A 21,577-nucleotide genomic window follows, 5' to 3' on the forward strand; every position below is an offset into this window, starting at 1 on the left:
GGCCGACTGGCTGTGGCCACCCCGTCAGCTGGCCAGACTAGTGGCAGAAATGTGTCAAAAAGAAAAGGCCCATGCCTCGTCAGCAGGGCCCCTGTGAGAGACCAACAGTAGAGCCGCCATGTTGACTATGCACATTTGGACCCACTTTATAAACTTTCTTGGAAAAAAGAGGTACTCCACCCATGCTTAGGTTTTTTTTTTTTTTTTTTATAGCCCTCCTCATGGAAAAAGGTTGGGCTTTGATTCTAAGCGCTATGTATGTCAGGAGAGCAAGCTTGTGCTTTGTGATCCTTTCATTTTAAACGGGCACAAATTTCAGGTTTTAAGAATGTAGCCTACCAAGTAGAAGCCTAGCTTCTTAAAAACAACAACAAAAAAAAAAAACGTGTGCAAAGGATTGTGGGAGTAGAGCAGTGTGCAGGTCAGTCCACTGACCACTCTGACCGCACTCTTAGCATCTGAAAGCCTCTGTCAGTCCCAACAGATGGAAACGCTTCACGCTGGCCTCCTCATATTTCTCTGAGGAGGCCTCGCTTAAGGGCCCGTCGAATCAAAGTTCCTTTCACCGGCAACTTGAAGTCACTTTATTTGTGTTACAGCAGCGCTTTGTAAAGCCCCCCCCCCCAATACATTTATTACGGCTTCTCAACAGGGACATCACAACAGAGCTGAGAGCCTAGCATGTTGAAAGGCCAAAGAAATGTTATCGGAGCTTGGATACATAATGGGTCTTGATTGAGTCCTGATGACAATTTATGAGACTGGCCATTTTGGCAGAAAACAAATCTGCCTTGTTGTGACACCAAGTATTCTGAATAAATGGAAATATCAGTTGCCATGTCTCTCAACATAAAACCCCCAAAATGAACACGACTTTGAAGAAAATAAATTGTTTAAATCAGATTGATTTTTGAATCAGAAGTAACTTGGCCATTTAAAGCATTTGATAAATGCCTGGTATGCCAAAAGAGCCATGGGCTGTTTGCCCAGGCAAAGGGATCACCACCCTCCACAGGGAGACCGGCTCTCAAGGTTGATATGTTTGCCATTAACAAACATCAATTTGGGGAGAGAGAGGGCAGGATATCTGCCCTAACTACCCATACAGCAGTAAAAGTCTAAGCAAGGATCAACACAAATGCAGAGACTGCATTCCTCCAGCTGTTATTTATGTGACAGCTCTAAAACAAGGCTGCTGTCCTTGCTGTGGGCTATACAGTCCTACACCCGACACACACACACACACACAGTCACACACACACACACACACACTCAGCTTCTAACATGACCTCCCATTTTTCACACACAATGGCAGGGAAGTATTTTCTTTGGCCTAACCTCTTATGTCATAGAGTGGGCATTGCATGCATAGGCTGTGCACATTTACATGCCGAACACTGGGGGTAAATAATCGAGGAGCGCTTGAAATGTGACTTAAAAAATGTTGCTTCTTTTTTATCCTCCAGTCTTTTGACCGCACAGCCACAGATGTGAACCGGGTCTATTGGATTTTTCTGGATGAAGTTTCCAGAGTGACTCAGCTTTGGTTCTTTCTTCTCCCCCTCTCTCAGCATGCCCATGAAAATGCAATGAATGCTCACAGTAGCAACAATTCAGACAGTAAACCAAAGTCAGGCTGTGACTCAGGTCTTAAAGACAGCCCTTTCATACTGGAGAGACTGAGTGGGGCAGTGAACACTCGTCTCCAGGGGCTTAATGGATTTATATTGGACCTGTATGGAAACCACCATTTTTAAATGGGGATTCATTGTTCATTCTTTGGGCCAAGGATGTGTTGGTTAGAATGTTTTTTTTCCCCTTCGCCCCCAGCTGCTGTCTGTGGGTTACTGTACAGGAGACTTCCCAGACAGAGTGTGTTTTCTCCAAAAATATTAACAATTGGTAATCATCAGGGTATGTGGATTTCGTAGCTCAGCTGAACTTATACAAAGAGTCAATGGTAGAGACCTCTCTCTCTCTCTCTCTCTCTCTCTCTCTCTCTCTCTCTCTCTCTCTCTCTCTCTCTCTCTCTCTCTCTCTCTGTGTCCATCTGTTTGATAGGGCTTCTCTCAGATGAGTGTGGAATGCTTCCACGTAGTGTGTCCACATTCTCTCTCTCCCCCAGCACATTTCTGCTAAGCATCGCCGTCATGTAGAGGATGCATCACTTCCTCTACAGTATATCTGCCCCTCAGCGGATCCCCCAGCTATGAGCCATTTATATGAAAGCCATTTACGTGTTTCTTACGCACCGTTTGAATGCTAATTGAGTGAGAACTTGACCTTTTGTCAGGCTGACCTTTTGTTAAATCACTTTGACTGTAAGGACTGCAGTGCAGTTTTTTTCAGGAGAATGACAAGGAAAGGGGCACATTGGGCATGACAGATGTGGTCCGATACTTTCACCTTGCAGGTCATTTCCAAAGGCTAAAGGCTTGCAATAACTTGCTCCCTTTTGCCACACTTTTGCCACTGGGGGAGGTTATGAGCCCCTTACTAGTGCTGGAGTTCTTCTTCTTAAGAGACCCAGTCACATTTCCTCCCACACCCCAGACTCCGCAGGTATTTGTGCGATCACACCCAAAGGGTAATTACATTCGATAACAAGGCACCCTGTGTGTAGCTGTTATCAATTGTTTAATTAGGCCCAGAGCGCATGAGGGCCAGGTCCAGATGAGAACTGTACGAACTTAAATGGCATTCCTCACCAATGTGCCATGCAGATGTGCTGCTAGAATAATGGAAACAATGTATCCTGGGAACATTTTTCTTTTCCGTACTTGACTCCGTTCTCAGCCCTGCATGGAGGCTGGACAGAGAGAGAGGTGTGGAACATTAAGGAGGGCTTGTCCAGTTTTTGACGTACAGTGTCTGACAAATGTCACCTGGGCCAAGGTATGTCATTACTTAGAAAGTTTGTTGATGCTGACATCTGATCATCTAATTCCACATAACAAGGCATACTACAGGCCTCAGAGAATTTATTTCCGACAGAAAACTCAAACAACCGGTAGTCGTAATTCTGCGAGAAACGCAAGATCTGTAATCAATCCATGCACTAAATCTAGCCTAACTCGGTAGGATGTCCAAAGAAGGCCTCAGATGGTAGACTGTTTAGACTAAACCGGTGTGTGTGTCTGTGTGGGTGTGTCTGTGCCTGTGTGCGTACATGCATACGTGTGTGTGTGTGTGTGTTTGAAAGAGAGAGGACTTTTTCTTTGATAATTACAGAAGAGAGGCCCCTTTGTAGGATACACCTCATTGTGGCATATTGAGGATAATTTATGTGTTTGTTTATATGTCGCCTTTCCTGGCCAGATGGGAGAGAATGTGTGAGTGGTCACGACTCTTCGGCCCACCGTTTGAGAGTGAGGGGAGGTCAGGAATCCAGCATTAAGCAGAAGCCTGGGAATGTGTAGACCTGGAGAAGTGAGTGTGTGTGTGTGTGTGTGTGTGTGTGTGTGTGTGTGTGTTAACAGTGACCAACTTATGTTATTCACATCTTGGCTTGCAAGATTGTTCAAGTTTTTTTTGGTTCATGTATTTTGTCTTCTCTATGGATGTACATACAGTATGTAAACATGTACATTATATGTTACCAGAATGTAGCCTTTTTATAGAACACAATTCAAGAGCTACAAAGGCATAATGAGAAAGTACCAATCTTTTGGAAGACACTCATGCAGTGAAGGTCATATATCAAAGCCTGTGCTGGCCTCTCAAATAGGAACTCAAGCACTTGTCAAATGATGACTGTCTGTGCCAGAGACCAAACTTTGAGTCTGTACTCAGCCTGCGATTCTCATAATATCCTTGCTGTACATATTTTAGGTCAGTCTGAAAAAGCCACAAAGGGCTTAAATGCAAAGCTTAAGTTTCATACTATCAATTACTGTTCCACCGGAGTACATTCTGTGACGTCATACATCCAATTACTGTCAAAAGAGTCATTTTTTTAGAATAGGTATTTGTCTTGATTCTGCCTTTGAAGACAGCATGATTTACCTTCCAGGAGTGATGTGATATAGCTGAGTTGTTCTACCTAACTTGACATTAAATTCAATAATGGTACGTTCAATCCTTTTAAAATATCCCAGAGACACGTCTGGTTCTCCACAAAAGACACACATTGGGGAGAGTGTGTCAAGAGGAATGCTGTTTCTCACCTCCAGCTGAGGTAGGACCTTCCTGTTTCCAAAGCACCAAATGGGCCACGAGTCTAAATGTGTCCTCAGGCAAGGGAGTTTTCAGCCAGCTTTTCGTTTCTTAAGTTAGGCCCTTATGAAAACAAGAGAAATCAAATCCACAATGTAGCACACGATAATGGCTTTTGAGTGCCAGCCCAGGGAACATGCTTGTTTTCTCTTTCTGTTATTTCAAAGGGAGGTTGTACATGATTTGAATGAGTCAGTTGATTGGCAAATTATTTGGCTGGAGGGACTTAGACTTAGGTGCTGCCAAAGTTGGCTGCCCCAGTTCCTGCACAGCATCTTTTCCACGTGCCAGGCAGCTTGGCGCAGCTCGCTCTCCATAAACCACCGGCACTATCCAGCTGATGCAGGCGGCCGGCCCGGCACCCCCCCCCCCCCCCCCCCTTCAGAGGCGGGGAGACTTCTAAGTGACCATAATATATATGCTCCCATGTGGCATTTCTATTTCTATCACCAAACCCCGGTAATCAGCCATTCGCTAACTCGACTCCCCAGAGCGCAGTTTCTTTTCATCGGGCTGCACGTCGACTTCGTCCGCTCCCGCACACCACCGCCGCCGCCACCACCACTGGCCCCAACCCCTCCCCCTTCCTCGAGTCCGCAGCGTCTGCCATGGTGCTTTTGCTCAGCTAGCAATTACCGCAGCAATGCCGCACCCCTTCTGGGGTGGCGGGGTAGGACTTGGGGGGGTAGGCAGGGTACAGTCATGGAACCTTCTAGCACAACCACAGTCGAGGCCTCCTCCCGCGTTTGGCAGTGATGGTACTGTGTCATCTGGGGAGACCATGTTGACAGAGGAAGGATTACAAAAGTGGGATGATTGACGACCACAGCTGGCTAATAAATATCAGCTGAGTGCACCTTACGACTACATATTCATTTAGCATCCAGCACACAAAATCTGTTTTAAGGTACCATCCAAAACCTAAAATCTTCATCTCCTTAGAGGAGGACGTCTTTACCATTACAGTTCTAAAAGGAGTCCCATGTGGATTCAGTTTGAGCTGAAGACTTTTACAAGTGTGGCCAAGCTTGCATTTTAACAATGGGAAAAATTGTCCTGTATATTAACCAAAATACCAGTAATTGCTAGAGACCACTCGCTGATTACATACAGGCTGCGTAGTGTAGCCAATAAAAGGGGGATCCAGTCATATAAAATAATAGTTTTAATATATGAGGGAATGGATGGAATTTGATCAATGAAAATTACATTGTAAAAAACAACTTTATGCAATTCCCTTCCTTTTAGGGAATGCTAATTCTAGTAATTCCAATTGTTTGTAACTGGCTGACCTTCCCCCCACTTCCCTTGGTTCAGCCAACCTCTAACTCCTTAGCACAGTTTTGCTGAAAACAGGGAAACAGTGAGTGTCATTGCAGCTGAATTCTCTGAAGGAACAGGTTAACAAAACATTTCCCCTCTTACTTGCATTATATTTATGAGTTAATATCTGTGTGTCCCACTTTAGAGTTTTAACTGCTGAATGTCTCAAGGAAATCAAGACAGATAGAATCTGACTGGAAGACAAACTGGAACCTTCTAGAATCCCATAAAAGAACATGCAGTAGGTTTATATGAGGCATGTGCCTATCCTCCTGAGTGCTTGAAGAAGGCAAGTAAGGGCTTGCGCTACAGATGTCTGTGGGGGTCTGTTCCACCTACACGCTTCCCTAATGTGTTTAGGGGGGCCTGCATTAGTCTTGAAAATAGCTAAAGAATGATATTTACAGAAGCATAGCCCCTTTATTTTGGAAGTGCTGACAGCACATTTAAGGAAGTATTTTTATTTTCTTCACAGAAGCGCTGAAGGCTATGAGGGGTTTCACATCTCCAATCCATCTTAATAACCCTGTTTTTTTTCCGTAGAAAAGTATCCAGAAATAGCTTTACAGAGACTGGTACTGTATGCTCACATTTTCATTATTTTCTTTTCTTTTCTGTCTGACTCACTCTGTATCTCTGCCTCTCCCCATCTGTCTCTTTGGAAATGATCGTGCCCAAAGCCGTTGCAGAGTGGAATGCCTCAGCAAACAGACACGACGAGGAAGTAAAAACTCTCTTGAAATCACTGGTAATCAGGGTCAACGCACAGTACATGACGCCTGGGCCTGGGACAAAATGGCAAGCCTGGCGACAACAATGGCCCACGTTTCTCTTTTGATGCCTCAGCATGTCTGTCTTGTGTTAGAAATTCAGCCATTTGCTCCCCTGTATCATAGAATTGTTTGGTAGGAGCAGGCTTATTCGTCTTTTTAGAGTGCTAGGCCAAACTTATAACTGATAAGAAAGGCGAAAAAGGCTGCACTTTGCATACAAAACTGTTTACTGCACAATTTATTTGATAGTTTAAAAACAATGTGCAATAAACACTTTTGTATGCAAAGTGCGTCCTTTTTTCTCCTCTCTCCCTTGCATCATGCCATCCCTTTCTTTGTGTTTTCTTTTTTGCTTATGAGCACGAGAGTTGTGAGTTGACGTTTTGACACCCTCCCTCCCTCCCTCCTTTTGGCTGGACCTGGTAACCCACCCCCAACCCCTCTCACCCCGCCTGCTTATAATTGCCTGTATATTTTATACCCAACTTGTATCTGCTTTATTAGAGTGGATGCATTTATGCACAGCATTTTAAACACACCCTGTAATAAATCACAAATCATTTTTTTTCCAATTCATTAATATTCACTTAAATGCTACTACACAGATTAAATGAATCGATACAGAAAGCCTCAGAATGTATGCAGCAAGAAAGAATACGAAAACCTTGTACAACATGCTTTTCTCTTAAAAACTCTTCTGCATTGAATTGATTCAAAAAACATCTTTGATTGCCACTAAGTGCTATGTACAAATTCAATGTAATTACAAGGTTCTTTGAGAGGGCAACCTCTCATTATCTGCCATGGTAAAGTGGCCTTTGGTGCCAGCCTTGAGTAGCTTTCTACAACACCATGTACCTAATTTTTCCTAGTTTTTAAATGAGTATGTGATTTAAATTATAATTCTGAATGGTAAACATTTTCGCCCCAGTCTGGATGTTTATATTCTACTGGCCGAAGCAGGGCTAGGGAGCCATGTGACTACTAAGAAAAGCTTAAGTAAGAAGGAGACCGGGGTCAAATGCAATCACGCATTTGCTCAAAAGTGGAGATGACACCTAAGGCAAGCTCGAGCCTGCATCACATCCTACCATTCCTGCTAGTGAATGTTCAGCATCCAACCAACATTCCTGCTAGTAAAATGTAAACATCTAACCATTCCTGCTTGTGAATTTTACACATACAACCATTCCTACTAGCAAATTTTTATGTATCCAACCATTCCTGCTAGTGAATTTTAAAGGAATTATCCAGAGTAAAATGCACTTTAGATCAGTTTACGGATGATTGGGAGTACATACGTTGAGTTGACATCAAAATCATGTCATTCGGATGTGTTTTGAGAAAGTTCGATTTTACCGTTTTTAGTCAAAACTCGTTAGCCTGGAAGTGACCCGGGCATGTCATTTCGCCGCTACAAAACACTATTTTTATACTTCTTCTATAGTTCCAAACAACATTACACTTACGTGGTAGTGAGTAGAGGGTCCCTAAAGACAAACCGAAGTATCCCGAGGTCTTTATGTGGTCGGATAGAGAGTCCAGAATGAATTTCATCAAGCCAGTACCTTTCCGGAAATGTTGCTGCTGCAGCTGGCATCTTTAGGGAAAGTTTGTCGAGTGTGGAGTAACATGCTCTGGAAATTCACAATTTCGTCGCCGTTTTTTTTTTTTTTTAAAAACATAGTCCAGTATTTATTTCGAAATTGAAATGAAGTTGTATGCAACAGCAAACCCTAGCTTAACTAGATGTACCGCATAGCGGTACAAAATATGACCGCCGCTCAGTCCTGTACATCCGTTCCGCGAAAATAAATCACACTTCAATTTGTCTCCATATTTTACTCCATCCCCCACTCTTGAAACTTTTGTGTATGCTTGTTTGGCATGCCTGAGTGTGTGTGTGCGGCTGCACAGAAAGTACCCTACTGGTGCTGAAAAGGTGAATAGATTGTAGAATAGCCAAAGAAGATGTAGAATTGTTATAAAACCTTTAAAATCTCTAAACAATCACAAGTAGGGCAGTTCATCACAGTTCATCCATTGCAACTGGATTGATGAAAGGTCACTTACACCTGTAGGCTACATTGTATTTGGGAAAAGCAAAAGGTATCAGCATAATGTTATTTATTTATTTATTTTTTATGTATTTATAAACAAAAACATCTCTGTCAGTTCCATGCCGTTTTCAACAGCTATCAAAAACAAAGGTCATTTTTGGATGGATGGATTTTTGTGAATGTTTCTTCTTCTACATAAGATTTTAGTCATCTTTAGTTCATGTAATACTTTTATTGTCAATGCACAAATTAAGTAACAGTAGTCTGAAACGTTATTGTTAATGCACAAATTAAGTAACAGTAGCCTAGTCTGAAACGAAGTGCTGTTTTACATCTAACCAGTGGTGCAAATAACTGACATGTCCAAATGGGCCTTGATGAAATGCGTCGCTAGACTGTTCATACACATTTTAACGGGCCAACGTTGAAGAGCTTTTGTCCGTTATTGTTAGTGCAAATATAGGCTGATTCATGTTCCCTTGCATTGTTTAACTGAGGTCCATGGCTAGTCTGGCTTTCATCAGACCAAGCTCAATCTTTTAAGAAATCAAAAAATAAATAGCGGGCAGATCAGGCTGGGTTCACCCAGCCTAGTCCATAGGCACCGATATTGTTTAATTTTCCGATTGAGATATACACGCTCTGGCTATTCTAAATGCAAAAATGCATCAGGGAGTTATGACAAAACGGTAACTAACAAACTAGATCCTAATAGAAAGTTGTTAGCTTCCCTAAGCTACAGGTAGGATTATAAGGTAGGCCTATTGACAATTTATGTTGTCAATAGGCTATGCTGGCGACACAAATAAAATCTCCTTTGAAACCAATGGCTTACGCCTTACAGTATCAAGCGGACTTAAACTGTCATATCGCGGGCGAAAAGTTGTAATAACATTCACGCAGCTCCATGAGTCAATGAAAGCGCAAATGAAGTAGCCACTTCTAAATGGGACCTACTACACAGTAGCTTAAGGTGTTTTGCTAAAACAGCCATAATGAAATGAAGGTGTCATTGTTTGATACTTCACACACACACGTGCTTTTAATTTCACAGACTACAACTACCAAGCTGTAATCAAAGCACATCGATTCCCCTCTCACACCCTGCACGCACTTAAAAACAAAATAAACAGGCGTCTCAGTCTCACGCATGTATAGGCAAAACTGCATCAGACCGGTGTAACGTTGGTAAATCTTCCATTGCACAGAATGATTTTGTAGCACGTGCAATAAATGACAGTCGAAAAGATACAAACAGTGCTGCTATACATTTGCTTGGTATAACCGCATTTATAGTTTTCTACAAATGCAATAAATCAAATGCCTCCATCACTCAACCAACGCTTAACGGTAACATTACCTAGGTCCTTATTGATATTACAAGATTAACGTATCTGCAGTAAAACCAAGCATGTCCGATAAACATCCTCAGATTTATTTCGCTTCAAGAAGAAATGGGAATTACACTTCATGTGAACATCGTCCTATCCTTATTAGATGTTCGCTGCGGTAAATTACAGTCCTTGTATGAAAGCGTCCATTGTTTTTCCAACCCCTTTTAACTTCCAACAAAATTACGTCTCACTGCAACGATGCGCCATCTAGTGGACAAACGACTACTTCTCGCCAATACTGAAAATGCAGCCATGATGATGATGATGAATATTTATTTTGGCTTTCTTTTAATCCTACTGATTTTCATTTTTTTTTTTTGGGAATCACAAATGAGTGATTATGAGCCAGGTTTATGTGGGCCCTTGAGACTAACATACCATAAAAGATTCACAGAGAACTGTGTCTGCCCTACCCTCCTTTCGGGGGGTCCAGTCCAGCGGGGGGGCTGCAGATGAAAACGAAAAATGACGGTTCCATGCTATCCATATGGGGGTACATGCTCACCAAGTTTTGTGTACCCCGGTCTTTCAGTGTCCCGGGAATCCTTGTTGGTGTAATGCGTCACTAAATGTACACATAAATTATTTTATTGTAAGGCCCCCATGAACGAAAGTACACAAAACTTGGCATGCATTCAGAGGGTGTCATAATGATCCTACACTTTTAATTTTTGTGCAGTTTTGACCTTGTCAGCCAGAGATATTGAGATGAAAACACCTAATTTTATGCTTTTAATTTTTAACTAGGTGGCGCTATACATGAAATAAGTGGTAATGGGATGGGTTGACATGCCCCCTTAAGACCAACATACAAAAAAAAGGTGGACCTCCTAGGCCCTACGGTTCTCGAGATATTCACAGAAAACTGTCTCCGGCCACCTACAGGCCAGTTGGTGTATAGTAACATAAATTAATTTATTGTGTGGCCCCCCATGAACGGAATTCCACAAAACTTGGCGTGCATACAGAGGGTGTCATAATGATCCTACACTTCCAATTTTGTGCAGTTTTGACTATGTTAGGTCACAGATACCTTCAATTACACCACCTCATTTTTACTTTTTTGTGTTTAACTAGGTGGCGCTATACATGAAATGAGTGGTTATGGAATGCGTTGACATGGCCCCTTGAGATCAACATACAAAAAAATAATGGTCCTCCTAAACCTTACGGTTCTCGAGATATTCACAGAAAACTGTGTCTGCCCTACCCTCCTTTCGGGGGGTGCAGTCCAGCGTGGGGGCTACAGATCAAAACGAAAAACGATGGTTCCATGCTATCCATATGGGGTTACATGCCCACCAAGTTTTGTCTACCCCGGTCTTTCAGTGTCCCGGGAATCATTGACGGAAATTTGGACATGCGAAAAAAAAAAAAAAAAAAAAAAAAAAAAAAAAAAAAAAAAAAAAAAAAAATCTGACTAAACCTATATGACCGCCGCTTCGCTGCGCGGCGGTCATAATAACAGGTTGGAATTTTGAAATGTCACGTGACGTGATGTCGTGCAACGACGTGATGCAATCGACTCCTACGGACTTTCCCCTAAAGATACGTAAGTAAGTGTAATGTTGTTTGGAACTGTAGAAGAGGTATAAAAATAGCGTTTTGTAGCAGCGAAATGACATGCCCTGGTCACTTCCAGGCTAACGAGTTTTGACTAAAAACGGTAAAATCGAACTTTCTCAAAACACATCCGAATGACATGATTTTGATGTCAACTCAATGTATTTACTCCCAATCATCCATAAATTGATCTAAAGTGCATTTTACTCCGGATAATTCCTTTAAGTATCCAACCATTTCTGCTAGAGAATTTTTAAACATCCAACCATTCCTGCTAGTGCAATTTTAAGCTCAATTTTACCATTGCTCTGTATAAGGTGTTTTATATGGACATTGTAATTGATGAATATCGATTAGGAAAAAAATGAAGCAGACTTGGAAGTAGAGGGAGGGCACAGGTTCTGGTGGATTCAGATCCTGCAGTAGCAGGTCAGTCCAGCCCTCAGTCTGGGCAGCAGTGAGAACTACGAGGCCCTGGCCACAGGCCCTGACTGGAGTCTGGATGCCCCTACTCCTTGTGTTTTGTACACAACACATAAAGATGGACAATGGGCAGGGGCCAACCTCAGCCAGTTAAAGCCCAGTGTGGTTGCTCTGTTTGTAGCTCCGAACAAGCAAATTACCACCTCTAAACTGGATGTGCTCACCACAGAGTTTGTCGTTTTGAAAAGGAAAGTAAAAATGCTTGTGGTGCGCACTCCCAGAAACAATGTCTGGAGGGAATGCGGGTTCGGTAAACCACAATTTCACCAAGCTGACTATCAAAAGTGTGAGATTTGGTTTTATTTTAGTATCATCTGTGGAAGGAAGAGGTGTTATTACACAGCGCTCTGAGGGTTTCTTCCCTGTTACTGAAAAGACAAAAAGTGTCCATCAAGAATCTGTTACAAAAGAGAGACACTGTACTTTACGTGTCACTGACCACGACTGCAAGACCAAACTGTCTGCATTACATAGACGACTGTGGGACGCAAGTCAAAGTAGTTGTAGAAGGTTTCCATAAAATCATCACATTGGGATCGTACACAAAAGAAAAAAAAAGGGAAAAAAAGTGACATGACAGGCTTCCAACTGCTGGATCCCAGCGTCATTCCCGGTGAGTTTCAGCCTGGAACCCCAGAAAGCCAGGTAGAATTGAACTGAATAGGCCATTCATTTCCAGTCCATCTGGGCCGACATGATTTACCGTGGCCCTTAATGTCCCACATGTGTTTTTCCAGCCTCCATGCCAGAGCTGTCTCTTTGGTCTCTTAGGACGACCCGCTCACCACCAGAAAAACCGTAAGACCGTATGGACAGGCTTAAGTGTGGCTACACTCGCGTGACACATGTGAGATTTCAGTAGCGTGTGCGAGGAGAACTGTCACTCTTCCCAAAATGTGGCAGGGTGCTGTGTGGCCTTCGTCCTGCGGCGACCTAATTACGTTTTTGGGCGTTGCGTGTGTTTGGTGCACTGCTTCCCACAAAACATCATCCACTTCCTTTTGAACTCCCAGACCAAATGGCATCACAGTTTTTATTTATTTATTTATTTATTTTTTTTATTATTAAAAACAGATTTAAATGTCAACTACAAATTTGATCTCACTCTTAACTTTCTCAAAAGCATACAGGGTCATTGTTCCCTTTGCAACAGCCCTTTTTGTATTATTTTACTTTGGAGACTGTGTCCCTCTTTGTTTTATGTTTTTCTTTGTTTCGTGTTTTTGGTTTTGCACGCTATGAACGTATTGCCACTTCATTGTTGACAGTTATTCCTCTTCTTGTGGCAGAGCCAGAGGATACTTAGAACCAGCTGAAGCCCATTTAGCCAAGACTGTGGTTTCTGTTGACTGATACCACACTGATAACCCACTGATTAGACACTGTTTATGCCCCTGCATTTGGAGATTCAATCCTGTTTCTAAGGGAGCCACTCAAAACTGTATAAACACACATCTTTCTTTTCTCTTTGGAGGTGACTGGAAGGGAGGAGATGGCGTTTCCCTCACGTGCGGATGCTGATGTGTTGCTGATCTTTTTCCTAGCGCCGAGAAAGTAGGTTAGACAGCCTCATCCTGTGAACGTCACCTCCGATCATAGCCATGTTTTAGTGCAATACTAGCAATACTTTGCTAACACTTTAGATTCAAATCCAAAATAGGATAGAGAGAAGAAACTACGTCAGGAGAAGAGACAGTGGTTTTTGTTGTGCTTCTCTGGGGTACTGCTTTTGCAGTGTTCCTCCACTGATTACACACAGGATTCCATGTGGTTTCAATTTTTTATACCAGAGGAAACACCACCACATACAGAAAGCACAAAGCCTGACATTGACAATAACGATTCAGTGCTATTAAGGTGTAAGCCTAGCTCATTTTAGTACATTAGACTGTTGATATGACAGAGCTCTGTGTTTTACACATCTCGGATAAATGAGAAATTTCATGGATGACAAGCTACCGATTTATCTTTTCGTTGCATCATGTGGGACAAGGCAGGGTGTTCTGTGTGGCTAAAATTGAATTAGTGCACCACAGACAACCTGAACTAAATGCCATCTCTGGGATCATCGCGTTTTTTTTTTTTTTTTTTGTAGCAGACTCTGATGGGTTTTGGAAGAAGCACAGAGGCTCCATTGTAATCTGAAAGTCAGGCCGAGCATCTGTCCCAATGATCGTGCTGAAAGATAATGCCTTGAAAGGCAATGAATGCTGCTGATGAGGGAACGGTTTCTCTGTGAAGCTGAGGAACCCAAACCAACCAGAGCTGCCATAGACGTTAAGCTCCTACCTTTCACTATGTGTGCTATATGTTACAGAATATTAATGTCATATTATTAAACGTTAATAAGGCGAGTGAGTCTGTGAAAAGTGGCACATTGCAGTAGCTGCACAGGACTCTTGCCCAAGTACCTTCCTCCCAGGCTTAAAAGTCAATGGGCCGTACTTTATGTTGAGCAAACAAGTGACTTCATGCAGCAAATGTGTTAGTTCAGCATCAAAGACGAGCAGAACACCACGTCCATACCAAAAGAGGCTTGGTGAAAACCCTCATGCCATAACCATAACACATTTTTCCCGTACTCAGAATAAGGACTATATAAGTTTGGTTAATACAATTTAAAACTCTTTTATATTCCATTTCTCTGTTCCACTAATTAGTTGAAGCAGTTTAGAAATCGCTTTCACCAGTCGGCTACAAAAGTCTTAAATGTTGGATATTTGACTTCCTTCCTGGGAAAACAAAATGTGACTTAAAGTAAACACTAAACATTTCACCATGAAAAGCTTCCACACAGCAGTGGCCCTGTCAAAAGTTTGTTTACTCTTTAAACTTGGTCAGGAGGACTCAGTCAACCTATATTTTCAAAGGTGAAAGACAAAATGGAGTGAGAACCCTTGCATGGCCCTGGAGGGTGTGTAAAATCGCCCCATGACACAGTCAGATTTTTGTCTTTTAGAGAGACAGTCGGCGTTTCTGTTGCTGGCTGGGGGAAACATAGCGCTGGTCAATGTTTTTCAAGTCCAGGGTTGCCATAGCTTGCCTTTTCACCTGCGTACAGAGGAAAATGAGGCCTTATTCACTTGTGTTATTCCAGTGCTCAGAGCCATTTTTAGCTCTCCAAATACAAACCAATGCTATATTTACACCCTCAAACAAACAACTGACACAAATTCCTTGAAGTGACGACTAAACTTCAAAAATATATTTATCTCTGTCATCATCCCAGACCACAACACCTCCCCCCCCCAAACAACCCAACAGCATTATCCTCCATTCTTCTCCATCACCCAAGCTAGGCATTTCCCCTTCCCCTCTCCTCTGGCCCTGACGTGGGATGAGGTCTCATCGGCTCCTCCAGGCCTGGGTGCTGGGCTGCACTGCTATGAAAGGGGCTCTGTTTGGAGCAGGGAGGACTGAGCCACTGAGGTAAAGGAGGAAATCTGATCCATACACAGAGGCCTGAGGAAGCGCCGGAGCCAGGGCCTGAGGATGTGGCAGTGCAGCAGTGGGCTGTTTTCAGACGTGGACTGATTCCTCTGGACACAGGACGGCCATGTAGAATGCTATGTGGTTTGGGTATTTTGTGCTTCATTAGCCAGACATAGATGTGTTATCGATCTTTGAGACAACTTGTGCTATCTAAATTTGTTTTTTTATTTTGAAAACAATCAAAACAAAAAGTGTACATTTTTCATTGCTGTTCATTCGTTACGGTAGAACAACTTTTGTTTTGTTTTAAACTCCCATGAGCAGGAGTTACAGCATGATTGTCGGGTGTTTAGTTTGACATTCCTCCACGCAGTTGTTGGATGACATTCCGTCTGGACAGGAGTGTGTGGATCTTAGTGTGCACAGAGCTTGAGAGAGCCGTCATGTTTTGATAAGGTTTGGTTCTGACCCTTTTCAATAAATTATCTGCATCCAGACCAAATTATTTTGCCTGCTTGTTTATTTTTGTGTTTCTGTGAGCTACTTGTGCATGTCTGTCAGTATTCCCGAGCAACAGAAACGTATCAGCGCAATCCTCGGCCAGATGGGTGAGCAATGGGTGGTCCCCTAATGTTCACGAAGGAAGTTATTTCAATAAACAGACAAAGACAGGCTGGCTTTCATCTGCTGGGATCAGTAAAACAATACATAAAGCTGTGTGGACAACCAAGAGCATTTCCTTCTCTTTAGCTGTTTGAAACTAAGATCCATTAAACCCAGCCACAAGTACTTTCCCTCAAGTGTTTGCATGTTTAAAAAAGCAAGGGAGGGTAAATAGGGTGGGTTAGAGAAAGAGAGAGACAGCGAGAGAGAGTAAGGGAGAGAGAGACTATTGTGGTGTAACTGTATCACAGCCACAGTGATAAACTCATCAGTGTAACGTATTGTCTGGCAATGTAAAGGACACACTGCTGGGACCTCCAAGCCCCTAAGCCTTGTGTCAGTGGCAGGCAGTTGAAACCATAGAGCATATATCTCGTTTATCAGCCTTCACACGTGGAGGCTCCCCTCCCTCTGCTCATTAGGCCACGCTACTCCAGGACGCTCCGTAACCTCCTCCCCAGAGGAGGACGAGGCCACCCACATTCAGCAAGGACACAGCGGCAGCGCCTGTCCACCCCCCATCCGGGGTGCTCCTAGCTTACCTCATCCCTCCCTCCTTCACTCACTCCCTCACTCACTCACTCATCAGCAATCATCTGGGATCGTTTGAGAGTGACCTCCGCTGCGGAACGCTACCGTTCCTTTATAGTTCTCTCACTCTCACCCCACACTTTCCCCACCATCCCAGGATCCCTCCAGACTTGAAGCTTTACAGCCTACAGCCTACTGGAAGGCCCAGCATGGCATGGCATGTTCCGGACAGACAACCAAACTATTGCCATGGAAACCCAATAAGGGTGTGCGTGTCTTGGTAACAGCATATGTTTCTCATTTGTTTTTTTGGGGGTTTTTTTTAAGAGAAGGTAGCAGGCGGTTGCATACCTTTTTTTCTTCTGTGGCACTGTTCCAAGCGATGGTAATATGCTTTATTCTAGACTTTTCCTGGGGGCGTTATTACAGATCCGCCTTCACCAGGTGGTGAGGACTGACAGCTTTAACCTCATCCCATCTCCCTCTATGACTCTCCAAGCACTAAACTCTCTATCAACTCCAGGGAAAACGAAGGCACTCATAACTCAAGGGCCTAATGACATAAAGGAGGCCAGAGGTTTATTAAGCTATTACCTTTTTAACTTCACTCTCTAGTCCATACTCAGTTTTTAGCTGAGAAGGCACCAAACAGTTGCCGTTCAGTCAGTAGGCTTACAGCACAGGGTGAGATCTGTGTATAGTGAGAGGGAATGTTGCCATTCATAAAGCTCAGATTTTACAATGTGGCAGTCAAAACTAATAAAAATATTTGATCCTTGATTAAACTAGATGTACCGCCGAGCGGTACAAAATGTGACAGTCCAGCACATTTTTTCCACAAAAATAAATCACGCTGAAAGGCCTATATAATTCTGTCTAACTAAATTGCATTATCCACACTCAATTCTCACTGGTATCTGCTAGACAACAAGTACCAAAACATGATTAGTTCATAGATTTCACATGTAAAATTCATTTTATACAACCCCACCTCCATCTTGCCTGTTTATAATTCTGATAAATTCTTGAATTGTGTGCATGTGTGCATGTACATGTTTATGTTATGTGTGTGTGTGTGTGTGTGTGTGTGTGTGTGTGTGTGTGTCTGTGTGTGCGTGCTTGTGTGTGTGTGCCTGCGTATGTGCCTGTGCCTGTGCATGCAAGCGTACATATGTCTACTGTGTGAGTATGTGTCATACGTATGATTACTGTGAATGTATGTGTGTGTGTGTGTGTGTGTATCTGTTTGTGCACATGTGTGCACATGCAATGGGTTAACATGACCCCTGGAGGCAAACATACGGAAAAAAATGGTCATCCTAGGCCCTACAGTTCTCAAGATATTCACAGAGAACTGTGTCTGCCCTACCCTCCTTTCGGGGGGTCCAGTTCAGCGTGGGGCTACAGATCAAAACGAAAAATGACGGTTCCATGCTATCCATGTGGGGGTACATGCCCACCAAGTTTTGTGTACGTCACTAAATGTACACATAAATTATTTTATTGTAAGGCCCCCCATGAACGAAAGTACACAAAACTTGGCATGCATTCGGAGGGTGTCATAATGATCCTACACTTTTAATTTTGTGCAGTTTTGACCTTGTCAGCCTGAGATATTGTGATGAAAACACCTAATTTTTTGCTTTTTAATTTTTAACTAGGTGGCGCTATACATGAAATAAGTGGTAATGGGTTGGGTTGACATGCCCCCTTAAGACCAACATACATAAAAAAGGTGGACCTCCTAGGCCCTACGGTTCTCGAGATATTCACAGAAAACTGTCTCCGGCCACCTACAGGCCAGTTGGGGTATAGTAACTTAAATTAATTTATTGTGTGGCCCCCCATGAACGGAATTCCACAAAACTTGGCGTGCATACAGAGGGTGTCATAATGATCCTACACTTCCAATTTCGTGCAGTTTTGACTATGTTAGGTCACAGATACCTTCAATTACAACACCTCATTTTTACTTTTTTGTGTTTAACTAGGTGGCACTATACATGAAATGAGTGGTTATGGAATGGGTTGACAACATACAAAAAAAATGGTCCTCCTAAACCCTATGGTTTTCGAGATATTCACAGAAAACTGTGTCTGCCCTACCCTCCTTTCGGGGGTCCAGTCCAGCGGGGGGGCTACAGATCAAAACGAAAAACGATGGTTCCATGCTATCCATGTGGGGTTACATGCCCACCAAGTTTCGTGTACCCCGGTCTTTCAGTGACGGAAATTTGGGCATGCGAAAAAGAAAAAAAAAGAAAAAATCTGACTAAACCTATATGACCGCCGCTTCGCTGCGAGGCGGTCATAATAAATCCATTCACCAAATTTGAACTGATTTATATGTCATTTGGCTCCAGTTACCTTACTGTGTAACAAAAAGTAAAGTGAAAGTCAGTTTGATTTTTACGATGCGGCAGTTAAAGTTAAACAGTAATATTTGATGCCTGATGAAATAATTTCATTTGTCTAAATTGTAAAGTTGGGACAAGAGCATGTTTTCCACTGTGCTGCTTCACCTCTTCATTTAACACAATTCTGTAAATGTTTAGGAACTGAGGAGACCATTTGCTAGAGTTTTGAGAATAAAATGTTGTCCCATTACTCCCCGATATAGGATTTCAGTTGCTCAACAGTATGGGATACTCTTAGTTTTGTTTTTTATTCCATTATGCACCTAATTTCACAAATCTGGACTGCAGACAGGCCATCTTAGCACCTGGACTCTTCTTCTATACTATTTAAATATGTGCAGAATTCATTTTGGCATTGCTTCCCTGAAATATACAAGGTCTTCCCTGGAAAATACATTGCCTGGATGGCAGTATATGTTGCTCAAAACCTGTATACATCATTCAGAATTGATTATGCTTTGCCAAATGTGCAAGATGCCCATGCTGTAGGCACTAATGTTCCTCCACACCGTCATAGATGTTGGGTTTCGAAGTGAGCACTAAAACAAGTTGGATAGGTTGGATACTTGGATAGGCCCTCTCCTATTTAGCCCAGATGGGTCCATGATTTCCAAAAACAATGGTACATGTTACCTCAGTTACCTCAGTCCATTTTAAACAAGCTCAGGCCCAGATAAGACGGTGGTATTTTCTGTGTCATGTCTCGATACAATTTTAGCTGTTACAATTTTGGCTGCAGTTTTTGAATTGAGTATCAAGCTGTGCACATATATACAATGGTTATCAGAGGTTTTCCTGAGCACATGCAATGACAAGTCTGGAAACAGGTCTGGTGTTGATGCAGTGCCATCTGATGTCCAAAAGACCACGGCCATCCAATATGTTTTTCAGCTCTTTCCCTTGTTTGCAAAGATTTCTCTGGATTCTCTGAATGTTTCAATAATAGTATGTTCTGTATGATGAACTCCCCAAATACCTCATAATTTCATGTTAAGAAGAGTGATGAATACCCCTACATCTTTACTTCTAGAGACCCTGCCTCTTTGGGATGCTCTTTTTCATACCCAATCGTGTTGCCAGAAACCCTAATTAGTTGTGAAACATTCTTCCTTTTGTTTTCTTTATCATTACACAACGTTTCCAGCATTTTGTTAACCCCATCCCAACTTTTTTTGAAACATGTTGCTGTTATCAAATTCAAAATTAACATATATTTTCCATGAAATAGTCAAATTTGTCATTTTCAATTTGATATGTTGTCCGTGTCCTTTTTGCAACTAAATATGAGTTTAAGAGATTTGCAGATTATTACATTGTATTTTTTATTCACATTTTACACAAGGTCCCAACTTTTTTCTGTTTTGGGGTTGCATATCCATATAATTTTGCACCAGTTAACCCTTAACACAAAAGTTAAACTTGTTTATCTCTTCTTACTCGTTCCTTCATAAACATGAAATGAAGGCTGGGAAGTCTCTGTCCTCCAAGATGTTAATTTAACTAGACATCTCTCCTACATGTTATTGTAGAGGTAAAGGAGAGAGGGAGGGCAGGCAGGACCTTTGTAGGCTTTATGGGCTGCTGAAATTGGACACCCGCTTGTCTTTACAGGGTGAAGATATACTGACAACCAAAACAAGTGGCCTCATCAGAGAGATGGAGGACTGCTGAAAGACTTTACTGAAAATGACCCCAGAAAATGACCAGCCACAGTCTCTGGAACCTAATTCAAACTCAGCCTCACGAGTTGAACAGAATTTTCAGTTTACAGTATTTGTATTTTTTTTTTATTACTAAATCAACATGCATTTGACAACACAGCCAAATGGTTTGTGTGTTGTCTCAGTCTTAGTCTACTCTTAATTTTATTTTATTGATACTCGTAAACACAACTGACATAGCCGGAGTGTTCCAATATAAATTGCAACCTTGGAGAAACACTGACCAGATATAACAGCTGCGACACTAACACCAATTGATAGGGTGTCAATTTTCAGATGTAGCCTTGTAGCACTGTCACAAAAACCATGAATCATAAGCTGGTCTTTGCATTTTCCTGTACCAAACAGGGCCAAGGCAGCTTGAGCTTCAGCTAATGAGCCTACAGCTACAGCATGCTTGCCCAGACAAAATTACATTCCTGTCTGAAGGATAGCAGCACTGCATGTCTGACATAAGCTGGCTATGCCCCCCACCCCCACCCCTGAACCAAGAGTATGCACAGAAATGCAGCATTACAGTGAGTGCATATGCTGGTAAATTAAGTATACTTGAAGCACTGGATTAAGGATATTCTATCAGATCAATTGCTGAGAGGCTGGTGGAAAGGGCTGCCCTTGCTGGTACCGCCCCACAACTGGCCATGTGTTGGGTATAGTCTGGCTCAGACCATCAATGTGAAGGATGTGCACCATCCCTTAGTTATGCTACTATAGGTCTAGGCTGCCAAGGGCCTCTCATGTGTCATACCATACAACTTTTTCTAGTTAGCCGGTTTCTTAGCCGGCTTTCACTTCAAACGGGCCGTGGCATCTCTCTGATGTCTGGCTCTTGTAACATGTCTGTGTTTAATCTGTGTACTTGTTTGTCTTCTAAAATATCGTAAAACCAACCCTTTCATTTGAAAATTCTAAAACAACGATGTTTTTTAATACTTTATCAAAATAACATTTGATAAATTAACCTGACATTTTTCGACATCAGGCATCTGACATGGTTCTTAC

This window comes from Alosa alosa, chromosome 16 (assembly GCF_017589495.1).
Source record: "Alosa alosa isolate M-15738 ecotype Scorff River chromosome 16, AALO_Geno_1.1, whole genome shotgun sequence".
In the NCBI taxonomy this organism is placed as follows: Eukaryota; Metazoa; Chordata; class Actinopteri; order Clupeiformes; family Clupeidae; genus Alosa; species Alosa alosa.